The sequence below is a fragment of the Lepisosteus platostomus genome, chromosome 13 (genome assembly GCF_059453375.1).
Source record: "Lepisosteus platostomus isolate fLepPlt1 chromosome 13, fLepPlt1.hap1, whole genome shotgun sequence".
NCBI classification, from domain to species: Eukaryota; Metazoa; Chordata; class Actinopteri; order Semionotiformes; family Lepisosteidae; genus Lepisosteus; species Lepisosteus platostomus.
Window position 1 is genome coordinate 20,479,170 of NC_142623.1, and position 17,008 is coordinate 20,496,177.

The 17,008-nt window shown below is 38.2% G+C and overlaps 1 pseudogene; it reads left to right on the top strand.

Annotated features, from left to right (window-relative positions):
* Positions 1 to 255: 255 nt before the first annotated feature.
* LOC148650207 (zinc-binding protein A33-like) lies at positions 256 to 16,767 on the top strand (annotated as a pseudogene).
* The last annotated feature ends 241 nt before the right edge of the window (positions 16,768 to 17,008 follow it).

Consider the following 17,008-nt stretch of genomic DNA (forward strand, 5'->3'; position numbering starts at 1 on the left):
GAACTTTACGTGTGCCTATGATTTCATTTGCCACGGCTCTTATTACTGTGAGCTTGTCTACTGCGAACTGAAATTGCATACATACAATACACTTTAAATAAAACAATTAATTTAAAATCAAATATGGGAAAATCATAAGTAAGATATCATAACTTCTGGAATATAAAAGCACTGTTTAAGGTGAAATTAAATCTGTCTTGTACTTTGGTCAGAAGCTATTATAGAGAACAAGATAAGCTGAAACTCGGTGAAGAAATGGCAGCAAGATCTTCTGTCCTGAAAGAAGAGCTCTCATGTCCTGTGTGCTATGAAATCTTCACTGATCCTGTTCTCCTGACATGCGGCCAGATTCTGTAAAGCCTTTCTGAATCAGTGCTGGGAACAGAAGTGCTTTTGTGAATGTCCAGTCTGCAGGATTTTCTGCCACCCAAGATAGCTCTAAAGAATCTCTGTGAGACCTATTTAATAGACAGAAACCCAGGAACATAAATATGAATATTAATTTTCACGTCAGTTTTTGATCTGAGTTACCATGTTAAAAGCAATATAGTTATTCATTAAAACTGAATATGTAATTCAAATTGAAGTTAAGTTATAGCCCATCGGGAGATGTTCTGTGATAATGGATTGATGGATAGGCAGGAGAGCGAAAAAGACCCTATGAGTAGCGGTGAGACGGGGGTTAGCCCGGGCTCAGCTGTTCAGGGAATGCCGTATAGAAACCTATGCCCTCAGGTAGCAGACGTGGGGCAACCTGGTGCTGGGCAGGTTTCAGGACATCCAAACGTCAACTCTGAGCGAAGGCAGACTGAAAGACCCGGAAATATATAGCCCCACAGAGAGAGAAACACCGGAAGGACAGCAAAGAACCAGAAATGAGAGACAGGACAAAGAAGAAGCGCCCTCTGGCTGCAGAGGGCGTGACAATTTACTACATGGCTAAATATATCATACTTTTATTTGTTTTTATTTTGGATTTTTTAGATGCAGTAAACTGAAGTCATGTGCTCTCTGATTGCTTCCTAACTAGAAACCAAGGAAAGCTATGGTTCTATGAATGTTCGTCAGAAGAGAGATACTGTAGGTAATAGAGCTGGGTGTCAGTCTTTTTCTCCACCATAAAGCTGGAGTAAGATTCTATTATTTCATTCCAGGAGGAACTCAACATTTCACTGATGCACCTGCAGAATAAACTACAAGCCTATAATGAAGTAAAACAAACATGGGCTAAAACTACAAAGCACATTAAGGCTATAGTATGGAAATTTTAAACTGTTTATAAGATAAATAAACTAAAATACTAAGAATGAAAAATGTGAACCTCTGCATTATTTCAAAGGAAAACAGCTACTCATCCATAGCTGTTTACAGTATTTGTTGTAAAAGAGACATAAAAATCATGTTAAATCTGTGGAACTTCTGTAGATCATCTGATTGAAAAAGAAATCAAGAATAAGGTACTTCTTAGGATATGCTGTAATAGGGAAGGATTTATTGTGAATTAAATTTAGAAATTAGGCTTTGACCCCAGTTTGTGTAGGAAGCGAATTTCTAGAAAATACACACTATTATTGAGGGCATAACAGCACAACATGGTTTCAGAAACCATGTAGACAGAAGAAGTAAGTATTTCTTCATTTATAAGACTAATGAATTACACATGATTATTATTTGCAAAAAATGCAATAGTTCTGATTATCTAGGCTCAGACTTGTATAGATTCATAGTTACAAGGGTCTCTCAGTGGCAAATTCTCTTTCCCAATGAGACACAAATTCAATAGAAATAGAATATTATATTCAAATTCAATAGAAGGTAAAGGTGTTGTTGTAAAATAAAGTGCCTTACACATGACTATTCTCTAAATTAATAATAATCTGAAATGAATAATAACCTGAAACTTTCTCCCTACACTGAATAATACATCAAAGTACAACCAAGGGAAATTTCTCTTGCCAGATGGATAAAACAAAAGCAATGTCTTTCATTTGAAAACAATGTCAGTGATTTAATTACTGTATCAGGTCATCTTGCAGACAAGTTTCTGCCTATTTGTACCTCCCACTTAGAGAGCCATTCCCACTCAGAGAGACATTTAGTATAAACAACCAACTGTACCATCATATCCAATTATCCTTTAACTAGACCCGAATAAAACTGACTTGTACGAAACTGAGTGCCAAGCACCTGGGCTCTCTGAAGTACAGAGTCTGCAAAAGATGCTGGGGATTGTTCAGTACAATAAGTACTATGAGGACTCAGGGTGAATAAAGTAAGACCTCATATTATTTAATTTGGTCACATGATTTAACATAACAAATGTGTTATCAGCACAGGTGAGTTGATGTTTCAATAAAAAAAAACAGCACTATGCTGCACTTTAATTCTTCTCAATTCTGGTACACATAACACTATGCAAAAGGATGCAAGCAAGACAAGGCTGTTTAACCATATTGCTTTTTTGATTGTTTAGTAGCTTAGTAACTCTGAAATGTATGGATGTTTCTGAAAAAGTGCCCAATATATGGACCTTAATTATCTGGCTGCTCTAGATACACACTATTTTTTGTGTATTAGTTGATCATTATTGCTGATTATTTGTATAATGAAGCATTCTCTATTATTTGTCCTAAATCAATTTCCTGTTAAATTCCAGTTATGACTCAATTTTTCTTACTAGTGTCTCTTTTGCTTTAGAATTAAAATTCTAATTATCTGTTCCCTGAGACCAAAAATAATTGTTTTGCTCTAAAGTCGCTAGATTTGTAATTGTCTTGACATGGTGACCAAAACTGCATGCAGTACACTGAAGAGTAGCGTTGTGGACCATGCAGCTAGAAAGTTGTGGGTTTAAATCCCAGATGAGACACTGCTGTTGTACCCTTGAGCAAATTATTATCAAACAGTCTGTCTATCAACTGGTGACTACTGCACCATACTAAAGATTTTCAACATTTTCAGAAGATTTATGAGTGATCTTCCTTCATTTACAAGCTTCCATCCAACCTTTATTTCTCAGATGATTTTTTTCCAGCTATAGCTTTTTAAATCTTCGTTGGGATTTCTTTCTGGCAAGGGACAAGGCATTCCGAAGTTTCTACTAAAAGCATAACCATTTACCCTTTAGAGACAGCTATGAATCTAGCCGGTATGGTTTAGAAAGGTGATAGGAAACTACAGTTCTCAGGGAAAACCCTCAAAAAAAGAATACAATGAAAATACAGGTGCTTCACTCCATAATCAATCCCAAGACCTCAACACTAACTACCATGCTGTCCTCTAAAAGACAATTTAAAATATTAAATGTAAAATGTCTTGTGGAAGTCAGTCTTTGATTTCTTTTTAACTCTTTTTATCTTTTCTTTCTAGCTCCGGTGACCCTGGACCCAAACACAGCAGCCCCTAAGCTCTCACTGTCTGAGGACCTAACCAGTGTGAGATACAGTGAGAGTCAGCCGCTCCCTGACAACCCAGGGAAGTTTGACCCCCGTCTCTGTGTGTTGGGATCTGAGGGATTAACCTCAGGGAGACACTGTTGGGATTTCGAGGTGATGAAGAACACCTTATGGTTTTTAGGTGTGGCCAAAGAGTCTGTCAACAGGAAAGGCAAAATCAATCTGAGCCCTGAGGGGTATTCTGGACTATATGTTTGAAGGATGGGATTTACACAGCACTGACCTCCTCAGAGATAAAGCTCACTCTGAAAAGGAAACCCCAAAAGATCAGAGTGGAACTGGACTGTGACTGAAGAGAGGTATTATTCTCTATTATTATCTTATTCTCTATGAAAAAACACCTCTCTACATTTTCAAAGAAACATTTGACGAAAGGGTGTTCCCAGTTTTATGTCCAGGCAATAAAGGGGACCTTCTGAGAATCTGCCCAAGGAAGGTCTTTATAACAGTGGAATAGCACTGTTATAATACAATAGTGTGGTGAGCTCAGAAATATCCTCCTAAATGATGTTATGACTGTGCTGGCCACAGCAAGCTAATAGGATGTGAGAGGCCAAGTTTCAGGCTGAAGTCATAGACATTTAAGTTCACTGCCTCCTGGGTTGATGCAGAGAGCACCCAATCAGAGGACACCACTCACAAACCTTAATCACAATAATTGTTTTAAGATATGTGGTTAATATTTAAACCATTTTGTTATATATTTTTATAAAAATACATTTGCAATTAATGAAACACCATTTGTGTATACATTTTATTTTTTTTAGTTCACATAAGAAAATATTCTATAATATCTCATCTGCTAAAAAAACAGTGTTTTAATATAAAGGCATCTTTGTATCATTTGTGAAACTCTTTCCAGTTTACCTAACTGGTAAATGTCTTTTTAGTGAACTGAAACAGTTCTATAAAAAAATTGAGGACTACAAAAGGTCAGAAAACTGTTTCAAAGCAAATTAATATTCTTATTCCATTTTTTGGTGTTTAGTTAATGTTTGCCTTGTGCAGAAGCAGAGTGGGGGAAGGGATGTTAGTGTGTCAAGTACTTAATGTGAATCTTTGTTCAAATGACACAAAACTGTATCAAAGAAGAATAAATTATCTGAATATCAGGAATCATACTGTTTGGTTAGGGCTCCTCCATTTTATACCTATCTTGTGTGGTGTCACCGCATTTTTTGAGTCAGCTCCATAGTGTTTTACAGGAGAACTATTGTCAAATTGAGGAGAGGCACATCTCTCACTGATGAAACTTTAATCCTGCACACATTTGAAACATTTCAGGCATTTCTATTTCACCGAGAAAGCATTGGCCCAATCATATGACTGCCAGGCAACAACTCAACAATAATGGTCACAGTTGGCTATTAAAACTTAATCTTTGATTTCATTGCAGAAGTATTCATACCCTAATACAATTTTCACATTTGCTTTAAAGCTTGGAGTCAAGCTAAGAAATTACAAATATGATTTATAGTATATACAGTCTACTTCACACATTCAAAGCAAAAAACAGAAGGCTGAAGAAAATACACCTACAGTACATCCGCAGATCCTCACCAACTTCTACAGATGTACGGTGGAGAGCATACCGACCAGCTGCATCACAGTCTGGTACGGCAACTGCACCGCATCCAACCGTAAGGCACTACAGCGGGTGGTCAAAACTGCCCAACACATCAACGACAGTGCCTCACCATCCAGCCAGGAAATACACATCACCAGGAGTCTGAAAAAAGCCACCAAAATTATGTCTGACTCCACTCACCCCAGTCATAACTTGTTTGTTCCCCTACCATCTGGCAGAAGGTTCCGGTCACTCCAGTCACACACAACTAGACTCCAAAATAGCTTCTTCCCCAGAGCTGTCAGGTTGGTGACGCCCCCACTCCCTCCCACCATATTATGATCTCTCCTAACGTCTTCCTGTACCCACAATGACTGTACTCCTACACCACTACACACACGTAAGCCGAAATTGTACTGTCCCCTCGATAGCCCAGTAAAACTGTACGGGTTGTAATAATATTTAATATTAATTAACCATACTATTTTTAACCATACTATTTTTGCACTGTTCCAAGAATTACCTTGCACTGTTTTTGTCCTGTTATATTTTCTCTGTTTGTGGAATTTTGCACAGTTTTGATTACTTGATTACATGTTATTTATGTTATGTGATTACATGTTACTGTTATTGCTATTGTGTTACTGTCTATTGTCTTATCTTCTGTCCTATTTATATACTGCACCTGAGTGACTAATGAGAAACACTTTCATTATACTATGCACCTGTGTAAGTTTAATGACAATAAAGTTGAATTGAAATCAATAAAAAGTTCATGGTTCTATAATTATTCTAACCATTTGATATATCAAACCCAAATTTGCTCATAAGTAACTTATTGAGCCACATAATCAGTTTAGTGGCCTCAGTTAGTGAATTAAGACTAAACCTTTTGAAAGTGAACTTTCAAAATAACAGGCACAGACAGATTGAAAAGTATGAAAAACACCCTTTAAGCATGTTGAAGATGATCATTAAGGAATGGAAAGCAAAAAACACAGCTTAGATCAGGCTTTTCCTCCAAACTGAACAGCTTGAGAAAGAGAAGACTTGCAAGGGATGCCACTGTGAGGCCAACTGCAACCTTGAAAGAGCTAGGAAGTTCAATGGCTGGGATGGAAGAAAATATCTAAGAACGTTGGCCAGTATGGCAGAATGGTGAGGTAGATACCATTACTGAAGAAAACATCTCAAATTCTGCATGGGGTTTGCAACAGTGCATTTAAGTGATAATGCAAACCTGTGATAAAACATATTTTTAATCAGATAAAAGATTAAATAAAACTGAAATGTTTTAGTCTTAATGCAAAATAGTACATCCAGTGCAAACAGAACAGCATATTAACCTATAAATACTACACTACTGTTAGTGGCAATATATTATAAGGCTGCTTCTCATTGAAAATGGGAATGAGAAGGTTGTCAATAATAATAATAACAAACTTTATTTTATATAACGCCTTTAAAGGTGGCTTCTCAAAGTGCTTTACAGGATGACAACTACAATAAATAAAAAGAATACACAAGATAAAACACAATTACAATATATAGAGGAGACCATGGATGGTGGTACTAAGAAAAGCAGGGGGGTGAAGAATGGAACCAGTTAAGTAAAGGCTTTTCTGAAGAAGAGGGTTTTGAGTCTGGATTTGAAGGAGTTTAGAGAAGGTGACTCTCTGATATCCTTGGAAAGAGAGTTCTAGAGCTTGGGGTATAACAGGTATGGATGTATATGTGAGTATTGTCAGTGTAAAAATGAAAGCTGAGGCCTTAAAAGCTGATCAAGTGGGAACATGTAAATGCTGAAGAGCAAGGGGCCCAGAATTGAGCCCTGAGGAACACCAGACTTAACAAGACCAATTTCAAACCTGTACCCATTAAGAGAGACAAAGTGACAGCGATCAGTGAGGTAAGATTTGAACCATTTGAAAGCAGTGTCAGAAACTCCAAACACAGTCTCAAGACGAGAAAGTAAGATGTTATGGTCAACAGTGTCAAAAGCAGCACTGAGATCAAGAAGGATGAGTATAGAAAGAGAACCAGAATCAGAAGCTATTTGAAGATTGTTAGTGACTTTGACCAGGGCAGTTTCTGTGCTGTGAAGTTGACGGAAGCCAGACTGGAGGGGTTCGAAAATGTTGTTTGTCATGAGGTGATTATGTAACTGAAGTGTGACAGCACGTTCCAGAATTTTAGCGAGAAAGGGTAAGTTTGAGATGGGGCGAAAATTGTTAAGATTGTCTAGAGCCATGTTAGGCTTTTTTTGGCACGGGGGTAATGGCAGCAGTTTTGAGGACCATGGGTACAATGTCAGTGCTAATGGATTCATATATAATATTGAGGACAATGGGACAGAGAGAAGAGAAACAGGACTGAAATAAAGTGGTGGGAATGGGATCTAAAATAGAAGTGGTGGGTTTCATGCGTGTAACTAGTTTATTGAGGGATGCTGAGTCAAGAAGAGAGAAGCTGGAGAGAAGGGAACCAGAGAAGTTGGATGAGGAGGGAGGAAGTATGGAAATGATATGTGTAGTGGAAAGAATGTGATGTTGGATGTTGTCAATCTTAGAACTAAAGAAATCTAAGAATGTGTTGCAAAGTTGCAAATGAGGCAGGTAATGTGGTGGGGCAGTTTGGCTTGAGCAGTCTGTTGATGGTGGAGAAAAGATGTCTTGGGTTGTTTTGGTGATTTTCAATGATGTGAGAGAAGTAGATGGATCTAGCAGACTCTATAGTAACCTTATATTCACATAAGTAATCTCTCCAAGAATGATAATGTACAATAAGGCCAGAACTCAGTTTTGCGAGAGGCTGCCTTCATGGATCACAGATGGTCATTGTACCAGGGGGCAGGGCGAGAGAAGGAGATGGTTCGAGTTTTGAAAGGAGCAAAGGTGTCGAGGGTAGATAAAACAGCACTGTCAAGTAACTGTATTTTGTCCTCTAGAGGGTCAGAGGAAGAGAAACAGGATAAGGACAGATAGGACAGAGCAGAATTTGCAAACCTTGGGTGATCAATTGACCGCCAGTTGCGGAAATTTACAGAGCATGGGGGTGAAGTGTTAGAAACAGGTAATTCCAGATTGAAAAATGACTAAGTGGTCAGAGAGGCCTAGCTCAAGGGGAGAGCAGTGGGAGACAAAAGAGTCATTTGCAATAATTAAATCTAAGGTGTGTCCTTTGTTATGTGTAGGGATACAAACAAACTGAGTAAGATCAAAGCATCCCAATAGAGAAAGGAAGTCTTTAGCCAAACTGGAAGACCTTGAATCAATGAGTATATTAAAGTCCCCTAGAATTGTCACATAAAAGAAGAGCCTTGTTGTTTATGGAGCGGGTATTGAGTAGCACTGATCTGGCAAGTCTCAGGTATGCAGGGGGAAGCAGAGTGCGTTCCAGGTGCGGCAGTAAGAGGAGATTTTTTAAGTCGGCGCCGGTACGGGATGGACTTACAGTCGTGCACCGAAAGGCAGGGATAGAGACTCTGCTGGCAGACGAATTAAAGGAACGGCATCCTGTGCTGTGATGGATGTAACGACTCGGTCGTAAAATCCCAGTAAAACGGCAATAATCGAATGTCAAGACTGAGGGAAAATGGACAGAGCAAAGTACTGGTAAATCATAGTGGAAAACCTGTTTCAATCTGCTAAAGATTTAAAAATGGGACAAAAATTCATACAAACTCCACACAGAAAGAATACCAGAATTGAATTGAGGAATCAGGAATTGAACCAAGGGCCACAGTGCTGTAAGGCAACAATGCTTACACTAATATTTTCCACTGTGTCTCTGTGCCACCCAGAAAAACATTAATAACACAATAACGCAACTGTACAATTGGTACCACTGAAAACATTAAATAATAACACATAGATCAGAATCCTTGGATTTGGAAAAGTGTTTTATAAATAATTTGTCTTCTTCTTATACAGTATATGTTTATGCTACAGTATGTTCTAAGACTGCTGTAGTTTGTAACAGTTTAGTACAATATGAAGTTAATTAAACAGAGCAAATAATCAGGAAACCTCCTTGATCATACAGTATGAGTTGGTTACCTGTGTCTTAGGCCACTTACAGCTACAGTAGGTAAATACTCAGGCCATATTCATTATTCTAGATTTTCTGAGTAAGGCCTTGAATAGTGAAATACAATGTGTAATACAATGTGAACTGCAAGCTGCAAACTGTTTTTGCTGATAACAGTATCATGCTGTAAATCTTAGGTTTACTTACTGTAGTTAATATGTGTTGAAAAAGTGCAATAATTTAGTTAAGGAAAATCTCTATTAAATCAACACTAAACTCTTATTTTTATGTAGTTTTCATTTAGACTCTTCTTTTTAAGCTTTTAGTTCTGTTTCTTTTGGTGTATATCTAATTTAGCTAAGACTGATCAGTTTGTATTTATTTTGCTCAGTTTCACACCTCATTTTTATTAATAGATAATAGTAATAGATTCGTAATTTCCAAATCAGTGGGTAATTTAGAGTCAAAATAACAAAGTATTCCTGTACTGTGCTAGATTTTAGATTTAATGGCAAAACAAGATAATTCATTAGAGATATATGTTATTTGACAGAGGTTTTATTTTTTTAATTTGCAGAATTTAAAGTATGTAATTTTAATGTTCATATGATATGGATTTCAGTTTTCCTAATGAAAGGCTGTGGGTACAAAAACTGTGATTTGTGCTAGGATTCTCTATTGTGCAACTTTCCTGCATTTGTTTTTATGAAATTTAAATAAAAAATAGTTTGTTTTCACCTTAAAACATTTTTCTTCCTGAATACAAAAATGATGTACAGTAGTATTCCTCCATTTAGCAGCACATTAAAAACAGAATGTTTACACATTCTGATTATGTGTGCTGGAGAAAACATCTGTCTTCCAGCACAAACCACTAACGATTATAGATAGAAGAGACACATTCTATAAAAGTTATATTTATAAAAGCTGAACACCCTTTCTCTCAACATAATCATTTTTGCACCTCAGAATCAAGAAGATAGTTATAATATTAAAATAATATAAAATAATATATACATGCATTAATCATATTTCTTCTGTACTGAATACCATATGAGTGAAAGTCAAAGTGCAAACAAATCTAAGAGTGATCACATGTTATTATTGAGGACAAAATGGGCAGTGATTCTGTAAGAATATGGCAATAAGATCATCTGTCCTGGAAGAAGAGCTCTCCTGTGTGCTGTGAAATCTTCAAGGGCTCTCCTGTTCTCCTGACATGTAGCCACAGTTTCTGTAAAATCTGTCTGGAGCAGCACTGGGAACAGAGGGATCTCAGAAATGTCCAATCTGCAGGAGAAGATCTCCAAGAGATCTGCCTCCCCTTAACCTGGCTCTAAAGAATCTATGTGAGGCCTTCTTACAGGAGAGGATTCAGAGACATGCTGCGAGATCTGAAGTGCTCTGCAGTCTGCACAATGAGAAAAAAGTATTCTGTTTGGGTGATGAGGAGCTTATCTGTGTTGTTAGTCAGACTTCAAGAAAACATTAAGCACATGAGCTCTGCTTAATAGAGGAAGCTATACTGGAATGCAAGGTGAGAAACGTTTGTGTATGTAAATATAGGAATCATTACATTCCACATAAAATTTTACATAACATGTAAACATCATTACATGTGTAAACACATTTTGGTTTATACAGTATTTTATGAGAGCATTCTACATCATGATTTTATTTTTGGTAATTGATGACAGCACACAACGTTTCAGCCATGGAGTTTTGGCTCCACGGCCAAAATGTTGTGGTTTCTTCTCTTTTCAGCATGGAATAAACCTACTGTATTACTTGTTCCTTTGTAGCCTATGCATGCTGATGCAACTACCCACCTGAACTATTAAAATAGTAAATAAGATAGACCACATTACTGCAGGGTGTTCAGATACAGTACATAAAAGCTGGCATGAAGTTAATACCAACCAAGTTTATACCAGCTAATAAATCAACATCAGTAAACTTAGTAACTTAAGTTTAATCCATTGAGAAAGCCACTTTTTTCTGGTATGGGTAAAATGGAGTATATTCTTAAAGCACAGGGGAAATCAGGGATGTACAATTGTATTATCATTAAAATGTAAAGATACCAGTGCTAGGAAGGTAACTAAATGTATAATGTAGGGAAAAGAGTAAATTTACCTTGACAAAGTCCCATTTAAGTATTAATTAATTTTAGAGATTTCTTAATGAAGTCAGTGGATTGTTTTGTTTTTAATTCAGGACTTGAGGAGGCAATTTTTTATCAGCTTTTTATTCTGAGATACTCATACTGTACTGTAGTTTTCACAAATTCCTTTCAAAATAATCTCAACCAATTTTTACCTACTAAAAGTATTTCAGAAACTGGTTCAGCTAATTTGAGTTTGGGCTTCATCAAGCAATGGAGAGCTTGATGAAACTGGAATAATTAATTGAGTGCTAATATGAAACAGTACAGCAGGGCTTCCCACACTGGAATCACATGATTCTTCAGGACAACATCCCCCTAAGTGGTCTGATTATCAGGACTAATATACAGTAACAAATGAGGTGATGGTTTAATTGCAGTACTGAATTGGAGGGGCCACATTTTGAGAAGCCCCAATTGTCATGGGAGCATTTTCTGACTCCCATGAAATGCCTAGTTTAAGACCCAATGCGTGACGGTATAATCTAGAAGAGTTTTGAGAAGGACATCAAGGAAGACACAGCAAGGTATGGTCGGGATAACAGACAGGAGATGGTGACTTGAGTGATCCAGTTCTTGGGGGGCATGGAGTAGGCTAACGAGTCCAAGGAAGTCCAGAAGGGAAAATTGGGGCGCGGTCCGTAACCCAAAAGCTGGGTGGTTCATCCAAGACAAAGTCAGTTAACACAGGGAACGGGAATGTGGAACATGGAAGATTAAAATCAAAACGAGGCAAGGCGCTCCAAGACCTGGATTCAGAGGTCAGGACGCTGTGGTGAAGCCTATGCCCTCGGGCCACCACTGTACCGGTGGTAGGTGGGCTTCTGGGCATCCATCTTCCAAAGCTGAGTCCAGAACTACGGAGACGCTGGGCTTAAATAGGGAAACAGGGATAGGAAACAGCTGGGACAAATAAAGCTGGGAACACAACAAAAAATTTAGGAGCGCCCTCTAGAGGAGGAATGAATACCATGACACTAATGTAGATTATTTAGTCAAAAGGAAATATATTTTCTGTGTTGCTCCAGGGGGAGCTCAACACTGCACTGGAGTCCATAAAAAAAGATGCTTGAAGCCTTTTATCAAGTCAAACAGACATGTAATCAAACTTTAGAGCACATGAATATATTTCAGAACTGCAAATTCAAATATTCCAATTGTCCTATTATAACAGCTATAGTAGAAGTAAAATACAAAACAGCTTTTGATCATTCAGCATTAAAAAATAATTCATTTTATTCAAAAGAATGAAACCTAGGGCATCTGTTTATTTAACATTTGTGCTTGTTTGTGTTACTGAAAGAAAAGTTTGAGCTGCTTTCATTCCCAAGTCATACTGTAGCGCCTTCTTTTTACAGGCCAACACAAATGTTGCACAAACAAATGTGTTGGGTTTCATTGTTTGTAGGTGGTGCATCTTAATGGAGCTCCCTTAAAATAAATTGTATTGGCAAGTGTGTTTAATGTTGTTCCTAGAGCTGCAAGAACAAAACACTTATTAAAATGTAATTTATAAGGAAACTGTCATATTATGTGCATTAATACTAAAGGGCAAATTATACTAATACTGTTCTCCTGGAGAATACCACACAAATAAACAGTTCATATCTTATGATTTTCACAATAATCACAATTTTCCATTCCAGTCTCAGACCCAGCAGACTGAGAGACAGATAAAGGAGGAGTTTGAGAAACTTCACCAGTTTCTACAAGATGAAGAGGCAGCAAGGATATCTGCACTGAGGGATGAAGAGGAGCAGAAGAGCAGAAGAGATGATGAAGGTGAAGATTGTGAGCCTTACAAGAGAGATGACATCTCTTTCAGAGACAATCCTAGCCATAGAACAGGAGATGGGAGCTGAAGACATTTCATTCCTGCAGGTAGAAATGAGTCTTTGTGACAACAGTCATCTGAAAACAGACCTACTTTAATGAATAATCACATTGTTTGAATGATTACATGAGATTGAAAATCCTATTTTAAATGCAGAAAATTCAGTCAAATGTTCTAAGCCATCTGGGCTATAACACTTTGGATGAAGGAGTGTCTCTTTTCTCAGTTGTAAATGCCTGTCCTTTGAGGATTTTGAATACTCCTATGAGGTACCCTCATAGTCTTCTCTTTTCAATATAAAGGTTTCAGTTTCTTCATTTATTTAGTGCAGGTTATTACTCCAGATTGCATCTGGTAGCTGCCCTGAAATGGACTGGCATCCCACTGTGGGTGTATGCTGCCTTGCATCGAGATACCCTTTGAGCACCAGCTCTTTTCTTTTCTATAATGCAGTGAAAGAATGTGGTCTTTGAAATGAGACCTTCCTAATGCATTAATGGTCAATTTTCTAAACCTTTTTATCGAAATTTTCAGCCTTTTTATGTATGGTGTAATGCAGCCCGAGGCAGAAACACCGAGGGGCAGGGCTTCTCCCTGACAAGCATGCATCTTTAAGAGACCACAGCTGTAGGGGATTAATAATTGGTTGAGTTACAGCAATGGGCGTCATTACAAAAACAGACTGCTTACTTCCCTGAAAAGTAGTTCACGAGGCATGTGGTGGGTGAGGCAGTACCTCTGGCTGAAAGAGAGCTCTGTGTGAGCTTTGTGTGTTAATGTGTCCATTCGATTTATACAGTGCCTCATCAGTGACCTGGCTAAAACTGAAAAAGAGCAGGTAGGTGTTTGCAGGTGTGCAGCTGTGAAGCTGGCAATTGAGTCAGTCTGTGTGGTGAGGTGTGCTAGTGGAACAGCGCTGTCTGAGCTGCAAGGCTTATCGGCTTCTCGGCTGTCTGTCTGTTGTCTGCACTACGCAGGACTTGAGAGGGAGTTACTCTTCCTCAGGTAATCAGTGTGTCCTGATGGAGTGTGTCCAGTGTGTCCTAACCAGCTTGTCCTCCTGTCTTCCTCTTTTCTACTGTTCTATGTTCAAACCCACAGCAGCACTGACTCCTGGATATTATTGCAGAGCCTAGTGCACACTGCAGGATCCAGAGGGGGTTTTAGGAGCACTGATAGATGTTGCCAAGCACCTGGGCTCTCTGAAGTACAGAGTCTGGGAGAAGATGCTAGGGATTGATCAGTACAGTGAGTACTGGGGGACAGGAATTGTGACGGTAGTGTAAGGATTCACTAATGAGGAGGTATGGATCCGGTGCTGCCGCAGGAGTAGCCGGTAGTCACGGCAACAGACAATCCGAATTGAGAGACGAGATCGTGGTCAATGAGAGGAAGGTAGGTTGAAATCCAGGACAGACACAGGTGGCAAACAATCCGAATCGAGAGGCGATGTACGAAGTCAAAAGGCAAAAGGAGTAGTCTAAAATCCAGAGTGACACAAGGTTTAGGAATCGCCAGGTAGAGCTCTCAGGGAGTTAACTCAATACCGACCAGCGGGAAGCAGGTTAGGATGGTTTAAATAGTGCTGCTTGCCGCGCGGTAGAGCGTATGCTGATGGATTTAAACGTGCGGCGGCGCTTGTTATTATTATTAACCCGCTGCTGGTACTGGTTAGCTTTTTTGTGAGATGATCTCCGCTGACTGGTGGTCATGACAGGTAGGGTTGGGGATTTACAGGTTTTCGCAGTACAAGGGGGAACATATAGAATTGTGGCACCAATCAGTTAAAAGCTGTAAGTTTGACTGACTCTGGAGTAAAGTGACTGATCTCTAGTTTGGTCTACAGGTGTCACTACAAGGCCAGTTTGTCCTGGTGATTCTAAGTGTTCTAAAACTTTATTAGTATTTATTTTGTTCCTTACTTTTAATATGGCACTATTTTTATTACTTATGCATTTATTATTAAGAGCACTTTTAAAAATATTACATTTACATTATGAATTTTCAAGAGCTTTATGTTACTGTACTTCAACTACTTTAATTGCTTGAAATAATAACAATAATTAAATATCATTGATCAAGTGAGTCTTTTTTAAGATTTTTTTTCTTTTTCAATGAAAAAATTCTGGTCTGGTCCCCAACACAGCAGCCCCTGACCTCGTACTATCTGAAGACCTGATGAGTGTGAGACACAGTGATGAAAGACAGCAGCTTCCTGACAGCGCAGAGAGGTTTGACTATTGTTTCTGTGTGCTGGGATCTGAGGGATTCACCTCAGGGAGACACTGCTGGAATGTGGAGGTGGGAGACAGCACTTACTGGATCTTGGGTGCAGTCAATGAGTCCATCAACAGGAAAGAATCAATCACTGGGGCTCCAGAAGGAGGAATTGGGTCTCTAAGACTGTGGAGAAGTGTTTACAGTGCACTGAGTTCATCAGAGAAATGACTGACACTGAAGAGGAAACACCTGAAGATCAGAGTGCAGCTGGACTATGGCACAGGGGAGTTATCATTCTTTGGCCTCAGTAATGGGACTTCAGTCTACACTTTTACCTAGAAGGTGTTTCCACTCTTCTGTCCAGGCACTATTTCTCCTCCTCTGCAAATCTGTCCAGTGAAGGTGTCTGTAACATTTGATAATAACACAGTGTGTTGAGGGTGAAGATCAGGGCAGAGCTGATGTTTATTACATGTGATGGTTACTACAGCTGTAGACGTTTTTCTTATGCACATACCTGTACTGTAACTATACACATAAAAGAATGAAAACAAGTGAAAACTGTTTGAACGCTTGTTTTCATATGGTAAAGCAGTCTTATGTTTACCATTTATTGGAAGAATTCCATTGATTATGAGCTACTATAACATATGTTGTACTGCTGTCTCTGCTGGAAATACCAAGTTATTGGATTTTCTAAATTAATTAACATTGATAAATTATACACAAGAAGAAATAGCACTGTTGCCTCACAGCTGTTTGGTCATGCGTTCAGATTCAGTCTGGGGCACCTTCTGTTTGATTTCTAATGGTAAATGTAGTTTTATATTTACATGCAGATTATTCATTATAGCTACAATGGGAGAGAGTTTGTTTTGCCTTTCAAAGCAGAAAAGGGGAAATTGGATATTGCTTGGCTTTTTTTGCTCGGATTTCCTAGCATATTGGCATAATTTTGTTCAAAAACTAAATATAAAGTTAAATGCTGCTCTTCTTGTGAACTCCAGACCCTGCGTGTCTCCCACAGTCTATTCACCTGAAATAAATACTGACTTGTTTTTTTTTACACCTTCACGTACACATTTACTGAGAAGGTGTCTCCAAAAGATTTCTGTCATGATTAATGGACATTGGTAAATTGCCCCCTGTTTGTGTAGGTGTGCACCCTGGTGTGATGGCCTGGCCAGGGTGTATTCTGTGGAAGTTAAGTTCAAACCATGTATTGAACTGAGCAGTTTATGAAAATAAAAGGTTACATGTCTGTTATCCCTAATAGCTAATATATTGTGATTAAATATAATACAAGAGGAAAACTCCCCCATTTGGTGTGGTACTGCTAAAAGTCTATTAACTGCCAAGCTACTGTACAGTACATGGCAACGTAATTACAGTATATATTATAAACTACAGAATAATTCATTTTTGATGTATGGTATTGCAATTACAAAAATCTAAAAGTCATCAACTTAAAATATCATAACTCATTATACTTAAGTTAACAGCCAATATCATTAACATGTTACTTTGTATATAATTGTAAACTTGGGAATTTTGTAATTGTAAACGCAAAACGTTTGTTGGGAATAGTTGTTGGTCATATGTTGCCAGCAATAGAAGTGTTCTGTGGGCCTAAAACCAAAATATAGAAGTGTGCTAACTGTGGCCTGAGTTTGAGGATCACTCTGAATCTTAAACTCTGAGTGATGCAACAAAATATGTATCACAATATAATCCAAAAT